Here is a 15,676-nt window from a genome sequence, read left to right as displayed (position 1 = left end):
AAAATGAACATACATATATCTCTGATATATGTATGCCTGATATGTTAAAGTTTGGCGTGCTGAAAAATATGTCTGATTATTAAAGTTACGCGACCAAAGGGTGCACCGAAAAATGCAACTGGATGAAATTTGTGGCTGACACGATGCATTTTAGGCAATGATGAGCCTGTGTCCGAATTCAAAAATGCACTGAGCCCCCCCCCCCCTATTGGGCATTTCAAAACATGGTGACCCCCTATCACCAAAGTCAAAAGGAGGGTGACCCCCATGAATCCACCCCCCCCCCCCCGGCCGAAGAAACTGACCAGTCCCTAAGAACCGTTCAGGATCGATCGTTCTGGCGATTTCGCCCCTGATTTCACTCATAAAAGATCAAGTGCAGAAGTTCATCGAAATGGATGTGAAGGCGGAGGCGGCTTTGATCGGTTCAGATCTCCGAAACGACGTACATGTACGTACCAAGGAACAAATTGTGCGTGGTAAATTCCAGGTTGTGTTCAGTTCACCAGAGAGGCTATCATGACGAGAGAGTGGCGGAGATTACTCAGTAGCGATGTCCATCGAGACAATCTTATTGGAATTGCCTTCGACGAAGCACACGTGTTTATTTTACAAAGGCAGGCTCCACTGTAATGTCCAGACGTCAGTTCCATTGTAAAGAGTTGCAGTTTCTCGGCGACATGCGGGCTCGCTCGAAGCTTACACACATCGCTCGAAGCTTACACACATGTGTTGTTGTTTTCATTTGCCTATATCGGTCGTTTTCGAAAAGATCGACCTTTTCTTCCGAGAGTCTACAGTCTCCCCACAGACTGCACATTCTGCTGCGCTCAGCAAGAAGGCGCTATGAAGGTTTTTATAGGCGTCAATTGACCTATACAGACAACTGTATCTACATGTAAATTTTTCCTCCGACATGCGGGCTAACAAACAACATGTGTTGTTGTTTTCATTTGCCGAGTAGAGCGATTATGATTATGCAATGTCGGCGCTGCCGATGCAGTTGATTGACATGGTTGTCTTGACTACTGCGTGCTCATTATGCCTGTAAACAGCCCAAGGAACAATATTCAAATTACACTACCATGATTTACATATTTGAGAAGTCTGTGAAGTAAGTTGTGGGCGGTACTTGTTTTTCTTTGAGTTTGCCGCGGCAAAGTACAGTGTGCCTTCAGTCGTAACATGGGGGTTAATACTTAAAGAGCATGGAGTAAGTAAAGGTTTCCCGTCCTTATAAATATCGAAAATTTAGACTACCGATAACAGATTTTAATTATCAAATATAAGTAAATTCCATGCAATTTGTTTATCTAATATCAACTGTGACGTAGTGTCGTGTGATTATTATTCATGAGCTGTCATTACTATTCATGAGGGCATGTATATCTCTCTTGGCCCACGTGTACTCAAGCCAGTCTCCAGCTTACCATCACTCTATGTACGTAGTTTAGAGCTTAGTGTAATAAAGTAGCATCTTAGATTATATAGTACTCGCTGTTTCCAGTCGTCTTTACATCCCTTCATCATTGGAATACCAGCCTTGCCGGCCTCGACACGCTACCACATAACCGACAATATCATCATAACCTCGGTTATATCACATCAACATTATTCCCTTAGTGACCCTGATACGCAGTTTTTAATAGAATGGTTAGCAGTTTCCTTTATAGAGTTGTAGCTTATAGAGTTGTAGCTATGCGCATCAAAACCGCTGCGCACTACCAGAGCCTCCGGAGGCTTTGATAGCCGACTTAAGGTCATTAACTATACGATTGTAAAACAGACTGCCTAATTTTCCGCTAATCGGTTCAAGGCTATCAGTCCGCCTAAGACCGCTGATCCAAAATTGTCTTGGTCAATAGAGTCAGTTGAAGGGCGCCCTAAACGACGACTTTGAGAGAATGTGTTCTTTGTAAATTCCTTGTACCCTTTGCCAAATAATGATTAATTGAGTACGATGACTTACTTGATTGAGCAAAATATCTTCAAAAAGGACAAGACGAGACCTAAAATTTGTGAACATCGGACAATATTAGAAAGTAAAAATAGGATTGTAAGGTTCCTTAAAACAATAAACAAACTCTTCGTTCATGTGATTTGCTCAGCAAGTAAACACATTCCCAAACAGCCTGAAGTTGATAAAGCTGTGAACAAATATCATCAATTTCTGTCGAATGATTCATTTGATATCAAGTAATCTTGATGAGACAGAACTGGTCATTGTTAGCAACAAACAAATAGAAGAATGATCTCGTCACAGTACGAAGTGCGTGGTCTTTATCATTTATCCGTTTAAAGCCGTATTCAGCATTCTTTATTTACCTTCCCAACGAACTTTAGTCCACAATGATTACAGCTAACCACGGTAAAACACATTTTGTAAAGGAGTGGAGAATTGAAAAGTAGTTTTTACGCATTGCAATAACCATATGCAGTGAAAAATAACACCATAGAAAAAAAAATGTTTGCATACTTCACATTTGAGGGAATTGGAATATCAATATTGTTTCAGTAATTTATTTGTGTTGAATTGACCTTAGGTTTCTGTATTGTGTGTCTCGCTGTGCATGTAAGCTTATACACAGGGGGCGATCGAATCTGTAATGTTATTTTAAACATGCCAGTCAATATCAAGCTCTATATTTTTACAGCAGTTGTCCTACATTACACGATTATTTTAAATATTGTGGGCGAGTCGGCTATCGTCGATCGATATCCCGGTCTTGAATTTTGTCACTGCTGCGTATTTTGATATGCTAGGATAATTTATTGTAATGCGTTTACATTAGCATATTTTGTGATAGCAAGCGCAGGTTTCTCATCACCTATAGATTGGTAAGCAAGAATGTAATGTCCGACTTAGAAATGTCACACTGAGCCAATACAGAAGGGGGATATATTAAGAAACCTGATGAGAACCTTCTTTGAGTAATGCCTTTAAATACACATTAATGGCATTCCCTGTCATTTGAACCTCATCAAATGTCTACATCCATCCAGACAGACAGACAGACAGCCTACTCTACGGAATTCGACACCACAACTATAGTTCTGCTGACTACGTCAGCGTGCTAAAACGGCTCTAAGTTGATAAAGCAGTGAACAGGTTTTATTGATTTTTGTCGATTGACTCACGTGATATCAGATGTACCTTGATGCGACAGTACTACTCAATTGTATCGTTAATAGAGATAAATAGAATAATGACGTCCGTCAGAGTACGATGTACGAGTCCGTTATCAGCTACCCGTGACATGGATTAAGATGTATTTAGCATTGTTTATCGAGCTTTTCAACGAACTTTGGCTCCCATTAGGATTATAGCTATTCATGGTTCAATGGACTTTGTAAGAGACTAGAGGCTCCTTTCATTGTGAAATAATTAAGTAGGGGCCAACACACCTAACTTGCCGATTAATAATTGCCTCTCGCAAAAATGCAAGAGACCAGGGACAAGAGCGCCCCGGCGTTACAGGTGAAGCGCTTTGACAACGATTGTTTTTACAGCCATCGGGAAAACAATAAACCAGCACTTTGAGGTCCCGGAATCCGTGCAAATGTGCCCACTTTATATGCTTGAATAGAATAACCTATATTCCGTGTGTCTGCATTCTGTTGTATCACTGAGTTCGTTTCCCCAAAATTAGCAATATCGTAATAGTTTAATAATATCACTTAAAGGAAAACCTTTCAATCAATAGTAGCATCAGTGATAATCATCATAGGACACATTAACATGTTTATATACTTTGATATTGAATCTAATTAATATTTGAATGCCTCCCCTATCTCTGGCCTTTTTTGCCCTAATTTCCAATATGTCTGTGAATTTTCATTTCAAACTCTCTAGAGAGTAGAGAAATTCCATTGGAGCTAAACAGCATTTGAACAGACTAAATTTTGGCTTGCAGTAGTAATAGGTGGCACCGTAACGGGCGGATTTTGGCAGGAGGTTCAGTGAGGCACAGTGAGGCACAGTGAGGCACAGTGAGGCACAGTGAGGTTTCAGTGAGGCAAAGTGAGGTTTCAGTGAGGCAAAGTGAGGTTTCAGTGAGGCAAAGTGAGGTTTCAGTGAGGCAAAGTGAGGTTTCAGTGAGGCACAGTGAGGTTTCAGTGAGGCACCAAGTTATAGACACCCCCTTGCTTGTTGGGACCCCCTAGCCCAGTCAAAATTAACGGGAACCCCTCCCCTCCACACTTCTATTTGTTTGGGACCCCCTAGCTCAGTCAAAATTGACAGTTTGTGAATTTTGGCAGGAGGTTCAGTGAAGTTCGTAGAGGTTCTGGGGTTTTCGGCTGGCATGAGATGCAGTGAGGAGCCGCAGGCGCTAATGTTTTGGACCCCCTAACCCAGTTAAACTTGGCAACCTAAATACTTGGCTGTGATTGGCCGTATGCATCGTGCTTAACATCTATAAAAGGCCCAGTCTTGGCCCTCTCCTCTCAAAACAAAAAAATGGCAGTGAGGTACAGGATCGGTAGCGATAGTCACCGTGTCCTGGTCAGCTCTGAGCATGTCCTCCAGCTCTAACTTGTTGTGATGTGCGCCATCTATCGACGGCTTCAACTGCTTCTTTCGCCTTTGCTACCTGTTCGTGTCTCGCGTCTGTTACTTTCGCTCGAGGTAACATGGAATGGGATGATTCTCCCGAATTCACTGCAAGTCAGTGGGAAATAATTGACGATTTGGAGAGACAGCATGGACCACAGTCACCAAGTGATAACACTGTAAGTATTCATCATCAAAAGTGAAAGTTTACGGAGATTTGTTATTCAGTACACTGCTGCTATGTATACACGTAGGCCTAAACAATACATTGCCGTACGGACACTGCCATCCTGTGATCATTTCCTTTAAGTATTTTTTTATTGCAAAATACAATAGCTTGTTTACTCTTTATCATTTGGCTAAATTCAGTGTGTTCGTCAATGCTATATGTGAATATTACAACTGAAAATAATCTGTGAGTTTTATACATATTCTCTTGTGCGTACGCTATTTTCGTGTTCACTGTGGAGGCTACCGCAACTCCCGCGCCGGGCCGTGATTGTCGTCTGCGCACTGAATTCGCGGAAGCTGTGCGATCATTAACACTTTTTTCGATGCATTTGAAACACATACCCTTCAATTCTTCAGATTTATATAATTTATATAAAGACGGAACAGTGTTTAGAGTCAGTTGGCATGCTTTAAAGATAGTAAAGGATAAATATTGAACGTACGCAATGTTTTCGTGTTTCAACTGCTTACGTTTGTGCGGCCGCGGTTGCATTGCACAGTGCATTGCATGCACGTAATAAATGCATTGCATGCCGCGTTCGCCCACTGATGCTCCAGTTCATTCTTTCTATTTCGACTTGTAATGTTCGAGCGACACAACTACAAAATCCGTGAAGATCATGTCATTCGGAATTACGATGAAATAGCTTGAAATCTGTACAGTTTATGCAAACAAGTTGAACCGTCATAAGGCGATCGCATGTATCGATCGCAGGATATATCAGTGTGCGGTGTGACTGACAGTTAGCTTAGGGGTCACACATAATTGTTACAATGTTTCAACTAGTTATTCATGATCGAGAGCAGCTGGTATTATATTAAATCATGGGTGTGCACGTGTAAGGCTTAATTGAGGGTTAATGCATCGTTTTCCGACCGTTACAGACAACTGTATGATCAGTTTGGACTAATGACGCTCTGATCGAATGATCTGTTTCACTGTATAGGTGTTGGTGTGTGATGAAAGCAATGAGATGGACAGTCAGTCACAGAGGTCTGCTGAAGACGTATGTCCTCCGGCTTCACCTGTAGGCTTACATGCAATAAAGTAAGTAGATAGTATTGATATCAAACATTGTAATTAGAGTATATAACATAGAAACAACTTATTTTCAAAGTGCAGTGAATGGTGTGAGATATAACTGCATAAAGCTGGCAATTACCTCACTCATTGTGTTTATTTTATTTCCTTTTAGCCACCCGAACGACTCCTCCGAGTCATCGACACCTAGATATGAAGCTCACTCACCTCAGATATGCAGGTATACCTTTCTTATTTACGTGTGCGATGATATTAAATTACCCGACTTTCTCTGTTGAGTTGTGTTAAAGTCATGTACAACTAACATTTTCTCTTTTTTTTTCCTCCGTTAAACAGAGCCGCTGTTCAATCACAGACAGCAATTGATCAATTACTTAATGACGGTGGCTGTTCTCCTACTAAAAGATCAAAGTAAGTGTTCTTTTTTTTCTTTTTTTTTTAACAGCTGTTGGTTACTCCACACTAAGTATCTTTACTTATAATGATGATGATGATAATAATAATAATAATAATAATAATAATAATAATTATATAAGTATTATATAGAAATAATAACGCGAATAATAATAGGTTCAATTTCCGTGAAATTTTCACCATAAGGGTATTTTGGGTCGAAAAGACCAAATATGATATCGATTTCACTGCCCCATGTTTCCATGGTAACCATTTTAGGGGTTGAAAATTTCAGTTTTTCTAATATCCCATGAAAAGTTACTATGATTTTATATGAAAATTATCTAGTGGGGGAGTTCGGGTCAGAGAACACAAAAACCAGAATTATTTTAATGTTTCGAGTTGCCATGGTAACTATTTTGGGATTGAAAATGTTACTTTTTCCCTAATTCCTATTAAAGAACGATTGATTGATGTAAAAATTTGATCATAAGGGTTTTTCTGGTTTGCACACCAAAAAATATCACACTCATTTTAATGTGAGATGTTTCCATGGCAACCATAGAGAAAAACCATTCAGGAGTAAAAATTACCAGTTTTTTAAAGATTTCACCTAAATCCAGTAATCAACAGAATGTGTAATATCAAAGTGATATTTTGGGTTAGAAAGACCAAATATCCAGTGTAAAATCCAGTAATCAACAGAAATATTATACCAAAGGGTTATTTTGGGTTAGAAAGACAAAATATGATATCAATTTTTACTGCCCTGTTTCCATAGTAACCTATTTGCATTTTAAAATTTCAATTTTTTTTCCCAAATTCCATTAAAAGTAATCCCAGTTACTATGCAAATGCTCTCCTTAGTGTATTTATCACAGCATGAACTCCATGTTCATTTTTGTTTTATGTTGCCTTGGTAACCATTTTGGAACCACAGTTTTTTTTTAAACCATAGACCCTCGAGAGGATCTATGCTAAAACATAATTCACTGTTTTTTATTTATTTAATAGATTTCTAAGTAACAACTAAGAAATTTGTTCTATAATAATAATAATTGTAATTCTTTGCCTTCATTCTAGGATGAATAGTAAACATAATGTATATTGGGGCCATTCTGGTCAAAATTATATTTTCCGTTAATTTTAGTGTGTTAGAATTAATTTTATATTAGACCAGAAATAATTTTTGAAGTATTTTTATTTTGTTTAATGCAGTCATCCCAAATAGGCTAAGTGTTATATAGTACAGTACTAACTCATTATGCATCGAATTATGTTTATGCCTTCAAATCAATTTTATGTGCTTAAAATTAATTCTACTAGTATCTCAATTAATTTTATGAACCCAATTCCCCTTATCACCCAGTGTACCATTATTTATCACAGGCAGTTACAGTAGCGCACAGTTTTTTTATTTAAAACATAATTCACTGTGCTTATTTATTTTATATATTATAATGAACAACGTATTAATATTCATGTTATAATAATTTATTTTGATTTCTTTGCCTCATTCCAGGAAGAATAATGAAGACAAATTATTTCTGATTGTTTAACTAAAGTAAAATTATGACCATGTAGTGGTGCATTATTTTTTGTGTGACCTGGCCTGGCCATAAACTTTATGATTAGCTAGATCTCCCCTTTCCATGGTAGCAACGGCTAAATTTGAACATGGTGCCTGTATACCTTTAAACATTTTTTTAAACCCAGCAGGCCAAGACAAGGGGGAAATATTACAAGTTAAATGTTTCATGTTTAATACTGCCCAGGGCTCGAAATTAACCTTTTTCCCTGGTAGTCCACTTGGGCTACCATTTTCTGAAGTTGGTAGCCCAGTGACAGTGGATTGTAACCCATGCATATTTTAGATCAGGGGTATTATTTTCGTTAACCAGACCAAAAAAAGGCTATTTTTCAAGATTCTAGCCTATGAAGTGAATTTTCTAGTCTTTTGATGCGTATACTTGCACACCTTTAATACCCAAGGAAACAGGTATAATGGACGACAGTGGGACTCCAAAGTTTTGTGACCCATTAACAACCCGTTCAACCCTCAGAGTTGTATGCAAATTTTAAAAGTCGCCATGACAACCTGACAACAACATGGCCTTTTCAGCACTAAGACATAGTGTAGCAGGGCTACAAATAGGCCATGGCCCTTCTGTCAGGAGGAGGCATAATTTCTGTGTCATTGTGATTGATACATTATTATCAAAATGCTACGAGAATGCGTTTTTATTGGCCATCGTTTCCTGTGTCTGTCATTCAAGTATGCCAGTTCAGATATTGAAACTTTGTTGCAAAGTTCCACCGCACGGCCGGTTGTCTTCGTAATTTCCAGAACAAAGTCATATTATGGCAAATTTTTGTGCCCAGCCTGGTTTGACTGCATTTATCTAGCTCGTCCCAAAGTGACGGACGCATCTTTCAACCTTTCAGCTTGGTGAAAAACGCATTTATTGATTCGCCAAAGGCCTGTGGATTCGCATATTTTTGCACAAGTGCTACATGGACATAGGAAAAAGTTCGACTCACCCTAGCCCTCTCGATTGTTGAATAAAACCACGGTCCATGAGTTCTCGAAAACTGTAGTGTAGCATTCCAAAGTCTGTCACCCTGTTTTTTTCAAAGTTTGGAGAAGGGCGGCATTTCCATCTGAATGATTGAACGACGTGAAACGCAAAATTCTATCGCATATCTTCCGGCAATATGTACAGTACCGTCAGTAGAAATACTGTATACGCTGCAGTGCTGAGTTACGTAAGCTTATAAGCTTATACTCCACAAAATGGCTACAGGCGGCGTGAACTTTCTGAAAGGATTTCCTAAACGTCCTTCTTGGTACCTTAGACACTCACATGTGATATCCTGAAAAGTATTCTCTGCAGTAATTCCAGTTTCTGTCAACATTCCAACGACACGATAGCGCGAGATCGGAGACGTTCTAATGTCACGCCACGCACTCCCAATAGCGCATGCTCTGGGATTCGCGTCGCCTCTCTGAAGGGCGCGCGCGTGTTCCGACAGAGAAGAACGCGAATCGCAGCGTGCAGGGTCTCTGCCAGATTACACTGCCAGGGCGAAACATGCAAAATGCAGAAAAATGTTTATTCTGCAACGCCAATATGACGCTTACGAAGTAAGTCTGAATAAGTTTTAAATTATACAACAGAATGAATCCATTGTACATTGGTACATTGATACGTTTATGAAAGAATTAGTACAGGATACGTTATGTTAGAGTTTGGGTTGGGGTGGGGAATATTCGTTCGGTGGTCGCAGCATAGCAATTTCACTGCAGAGAGAGAGAGAGATTGTTAATTTATATCGGAAATCTTTTTCATAGTCGTGACTTTTGATGGAAGAAAACTAAAAACAAAATTAAATGGAACCGATTGAACGTGTATCCGTAAAGTTCGCACAAAAGTTAAAAGTCTAGGCCTGCTGGTATCGCGTAAACTGCTTAGTGTCACTTTTCCGACAAGCATTTTAATTACCCCTTGGCTTAATGATATCCCCCTCTCTCCGTACAGTATAATGCATAATTCTGCGCTGCACGTAAAACAATTGGAAGTCACCCCTATTGACAAAATTAAAATATACAACACTTCTTTTTCAGAATTCCTACACAGCTTCAATGAACTGTTACTAGATTTCTATATAATACTTATAGCCCCAAACTTGTAATAATAATAATAATAATAATAATAATAATATAATAATAATAATAATATAATACAACAACAACAACAACATAATAATAATAATAATAATAATAATAATAATAATAATAATATAATAATAATAATAATAATAATAATAATAATAATAATAATAATAATTATAATGTTGTTCAAATATAAGAAACAGAATCATATTTTTCCCTTTTTTTTTTTTTTTTTTTTCAATTTCAGGATTGCAACTGGCTCTGTAGCACACCTCTGCTCTCCACACATCAACAGCCATCCCCAGAGTATTTAGAGGCCCTACAAGAAATCACAAACCGTCCACTCACAACTACAACCGGTACCCTCGGTGAGTAATGCTAATAGTGAGCTATGTTGCGACCACTGCAAACAGCGTTTTTCTTGTCAAGGCACTTTGCGTCGTCACATTGCCAGTGTTCATGGTGAACAGCATTGTTACTCATGCTCATACTGTGACCGGTCTTTCAATCGGAAGGACAACCTGGTGCGGCACGAAACCAGTGTTCATCGTTCAAATGCACACGCCAGTACTTCCAAGGGTACAAGCGGTTCTTCCACTAAACAAAAGCGTTTTCCCTGCCCGACTTGCGACCGTCCTTTTACACGGAAAGATAACATGTTACAACACATGAAGGCGGCTCACGGCACAGCAAGGCAAAGTACAAGTGTGACGTATGCGACATGACCTTCGTCAGGAAGTCTCATCACATCAACCATAGCAAAATCCACAAGAAAGTATGCAGATCCGTAACATACAAGTGTGCGCGATGTCGTTACGCTTTCAAGTCCTTTCAGGCATTAAAGGCACACCGCCATCGTGATCATGCACCCGAAAGTTCATCTCCTGCATCGTCAACCTCGTCATGGTCATCATCGTCATCGTCAGATGAAGAAATGCACCAGTTCAGATGGGCGGTGTGGGAGTGGACATGCCTCAGCGTCAGGCAGCGACATGGAACAACAATTGCCTGTTGATCCCATTGAGCCCATTTTTGGAGAAGATGATCCATCAGATCTTACTCCAACGTACAGGGAAAACTGGTCCCATATCAGGTCAAGGCATCGAGAAGGAAATCCCCTGCTAGATGTTTACAATTTTAGACTGACAAGTGGTTTCCAATTAGATGACTTGAGGAGTTTCCTAAACATGGTCCATCGACGCCAATCCACCCAATATAAAGTCAACTTTGCGCTTGGTTTTATTATGCGTCATGTCGAAACCGATCAGTTGAGATACTTCTATCCATCTCAGAACAACCATCTCTTAGACAACCCTGCCTTGATTCGAACCAAGATGAGTTGGCCGACCTGTTGGATCGCCTTCGCGATTTCGACGTCATGGAAGACATCAAACACCGCAGACCGGACACTAAATGGGTTATTGAACTATTACCAATGTTACCATCTATGTTGTGAAAATGTCAAAACACAGCATCGGGTGCCAGGACATCGGCAACTTACCTGTTGCACTGACAGCATGTCGCAGTGTTGTGGCACTGGTTAACAACCCGCATACCAATCGACCCTATGATGACAATCTGTGTTTCTTTCGTTGCCTCGCACTAGCCAAGGGTTACGAAGAAACCAATCTAGAAGTGGCTACAGTCAACTACCTAAAGCAGTTTCTCCAGCAGCAGGGACGTTCAGTTGGTGAGGAATTTGAAGGTGTGTCCTTTGACGACGTTTCAAAATTGGAAAATATGTTCGCTATTAATATCGAAGTTTGCGAACTCTCTATGGAGGAAGAGGAGTCTCCCCGCTCAAAGAGAATCGTCAAACACCTTGTCCAATCCAAGAGAAAATATGGCCACACCATGTACATCAACCACCACCATGGTCACTTTTCGTACATTCGTGATTTCTACCAATATGCTGAATCCTTCAAGTGTTCCTCCTGTGACAAATTATATGACTGCTTAAGAAATCTTCACAAACACGAGAAATCCTGTACATCTGAAACAAGACACAAGTTCCCTGGAGGCACTTTCAAATCACACCTACAATTTTTGATTCGCTTTCAATGATGGGAATTGCTGTGCCAGAAGATTTGCGCTTCTACCCTTACAGGGCAACGTTTGATTCGAGTGTTATCTCAACAAGGACAACATAAGTTCATCCCATGGTGACAAACTGCGCCTGGAAGCAAAACACGAATTGTTGAGTGTCAGCGTATGCAGCAATGTACCATCGTTTGACGAACCGCGCTGTTTTATTTCTGAAGGAGACCCTCAGCAATTGGTATCCGACATGCTCAGCTACCTGAACACCATCAGTCGTCACTGCTTCCATATGATGGAGGATAGGTTTGCATCCGTTGTAAACGAGTTAAAGGAGAAGATGGAAGACGAGGGCGTTGTAGATGATGATGATGACAAACATCCTCTGATAAAGCTGTGGAGTCATTTGATGAGGTACTTGAAACAGCTGCCTGTTCTTGGCTTCAATTCGGGACGTTATGACCTGAACGTAGCAAAACCTTTCCTTTGGCCAGAACTGTTACAGCAAGATGAAGTCAAGTTCGTCATAAAGAGGTCTGCTGATTATCTGGTGCTAGAGACAGACAGACTCCGGTTTCTTGATGTCGCAAACTACATCTCCCATGGCTGCAGTTATGCTCAGTTCTTGAAAGCATACAATGCAGGTGAAGAAAAGGGATTCTTTCCGTACGAATGGATGGATTCGCTCGAAAAGCTGAAACAAAGGTCACTTCCACCACACTCGGCTTTTTATAGCAGCTTAAAGGCGACCAACATTAGCATGGAAGACTATGCATTTTGTCAGCAGATCTGGGAAACACGCCAAATGACAAGTTTCAGAGACTTCCTCATATGGTATAACAACAATGACGTAAAACCCTTTCTCCAAGCCATTGACAACATGGTTGCCTTCTACAGAGATAAAGCAGTTGATCCTTTCAAAGATGCAGTTTCGTTACCCGGTGTGACTATGCGATACCTCTTTGGACAGCTTCCGGCCGACGTCAACTTCTCTCTTATCAGCGAGCAAGATCGAGACTTATACGACACATTCAAATCCAACATCATCGGTGGTCCAAGCATTATTTTCCACCGTTACCAAGAGGCAGACAAAACGGCCATTCGTGATGGCAAAAAGTGCAAGAAGATAGTAGGCTATGATGCCAATGCCCTATACCTTTGGGCACTGATGCAAGAGATGCCTACAGGCTTTTATGTCAGAAGAAAGGCCAGTGAAAACTTCAAGCGAAAATGGTCAGAACCCATGGCAGTGGAGTGGCTGGACTTTGTTGCTAGCAAAGAAAACATCCATATTCAGCATAGGGGCAACGCAAGAGAACGACGTCTTGGCAGTCGTCAGCTCCCCGTTGATGGGTTTTGTGAAAACTCCAACACTGTCTACCAATTCCATGGTTGTTTCTGGCATGGCCATGATTGTATCGTAAACAGAGGAAAAGAAATCAATGAGGTGCGAGGAAAGCCAATGAGTGAACTCTATAGGGACACTGTGAACAACGAAAAATACATCAGAGACATGGGGTTCAATCTAGTAACCCTCTGGGAATGCCAGTACCTTGACATGAGACGTAATGATGTTGAACTGAAGTCCTTCCGTCGGAGAAGACAGGTTAGATATTTTGACAGGTCTTTCTTCCTGCAAGAAAATGACATACTGGAGGCTGTCCGCAGTGGAGATTTCTTTGGAATGATTGAGTGCGACATCGAAGTACCACCTCATCTCAAAGAACACTTTTCTGAGATGTGTCCAATCTTTAAGAACGTGAATGTCTCCAGATCGGACATAGGTGAACACATGTTTTCATTCGCGACAGAAAAAGATCAGCTGAGGTCCCCTCGTCGGTCACTGATTGGTAGCCTGCATGGCGAACAACTTCTTCTTATTTCGCCCCTTCTGAAATGGTACCTGGAGCATGGACTTGTTGTGAAACGAATACACCAAGTCATCGAGTAACGCCGAAGTCCTGTTTCAAAGAGTTTGGCGAAGCTGTATCAGAGGCCCGCCGACAAGGAGACACTGATGCCTCTAAGTCTGTTCTGGGTGATACAATGAAACTCCTCGGCAACAGCGCATATGGAAAAACTTTGATGAACAAGGACAAACATCTCGATGTGAAAATCTGTGGTATCGTCGAAGCGAACCGGCTTGTCAATTCACCCCTTTTCAGAAGAATCATCGACTTCTCCGATGACACCTACGAAGTATCTTGCTCAAAACAAACGATCACAATAGACCAACCCATGCAAATAGGAATATTCGTCTACCAGTATGCCAAGCTACGCATGCTACAGTTTTACTACGACTTCATGAGCAAGTATTTTGACAGGAGTGACTGGCAATATGTTGAAATGGACACAGACTCTGCCTACATAGCCATTGCCGCAGACACACTCGACAGTTTGGTTAAGACTGAACTGAAGACTGAGTATGAAGCAGAACGTCACATGTGGTTTCCCCGACCAACCCATTTTCAACATGACAAGAGAACACCCGGCCTCTTCAAGGTAGAGTGGCAAGGTGAAGGCATCATCGCCCTCAACAGTAAATCATATTACTGTTTTGGAGGGGAGAAGGATAAATTTTCCAGCAAGGGAGTCAGCAAGAAAACTAACAGCATCACCAAAGAAGTGTACCTTGATGTTTTAAGATCAAGAAGTCCCAAAACCGTCACGAACAGAGGATTTCGTCTGGAAGGCATCTACATGTACACCTATCGGCAGTTTAAATATGGATTCACCTACCTTTACATCAAGAGAAAAGTTCTTGAAGATGGTATATCCACCATTCCATTGGATCTGTAATGTAATAGTGACTGACTGTTTGGAATCCAAACCGCATTGTTAGAGTTATAATCGATCTGTTTCGTGACAAATACAGTCACTGTGACAACTTTGTTTGTTTTCATCTCTCGAAAAAAAAAAAAAAAAAAAAAAAAAAAAAAAAAAAAAAAAAACCCAAGTCATTCTACATTTGTTTAAAACTGATTTAAAAAAAAAGAAGCAGCGTTTAATTATATCTAAAAGCAGTGTGACGGCCTAACAGTTTTGGATTGGATATTCTCATGAGATATTAAATTTATTGTCTTTGGAAGGAACTGCTGTTCGAAATCTTGTTAAAAGTTTGATGTATTAAACCAAAGTCAACTTGTTCATTTGAAATGGATCAGTGGCTTGTCTTAATTTATTTGCTGGTGTTTGTGTATGAATGTGTTGGCAAATGAGTCAGTGTGTATGTGTGGCCCCTTTGTCCCAAAGGCCAAAAAAGTAGGCCCCGCTGCCCCAGGGGCCACCTTAAAGGAGTTCTGCTCACCACTGAAAGGTTCACCCTTTCATTTGATATGTTCCCGCAAGAAACTTTTGAAGGCCCCTTTGCCCCACGGGCCCCTGCCCCTTTTGCCCTCCTGCTGTCAAGAAATGAGATCACCCAATGAAATTATTTTCCTGTATAAGTTTGTGATGTTTTCAGTCTGACATTCATTTGATGTGATGGGTCTCATTCTGCAAACACTGTTGAAGTTGATCATCAATAATCGGGACTTTTCAAATCCAATGTTCTTCCTGTATTTATGTGTGTTGCCATACATAATCTATGATAAATTTTTCAAAAGGAAGCCCGTCTCATATCACTATAAAGTTGATCCAAACAGTGAAATTGACTGAAAAGGAATACCTAAGCAGTCAGACTGAAGAGCTGACAGGCTGACTTGATGTGCCATGCCTCGAGTTCGAAAGAACTGTCCTTACCCTGGCT

Source organism: Ptychodera flava, unplaced genomic scaffold (genome assembly GCF_041260155.1).
Source record: "Ptychodera flava strain L36383 unplaced genomic scaffold, AS_Pfla_20210202 Scaffold_102__1_contigs__length_287319_pilon, whole genome shotgun sequence".
NCBI lineage: Eukaryota > Metazoa > Hemichordata > Enteropneusta > Ptychoderidae > Ptychodera > Ptychodera flava.
Note: the sequence above shows the minus strand (reverse complement) of the source record.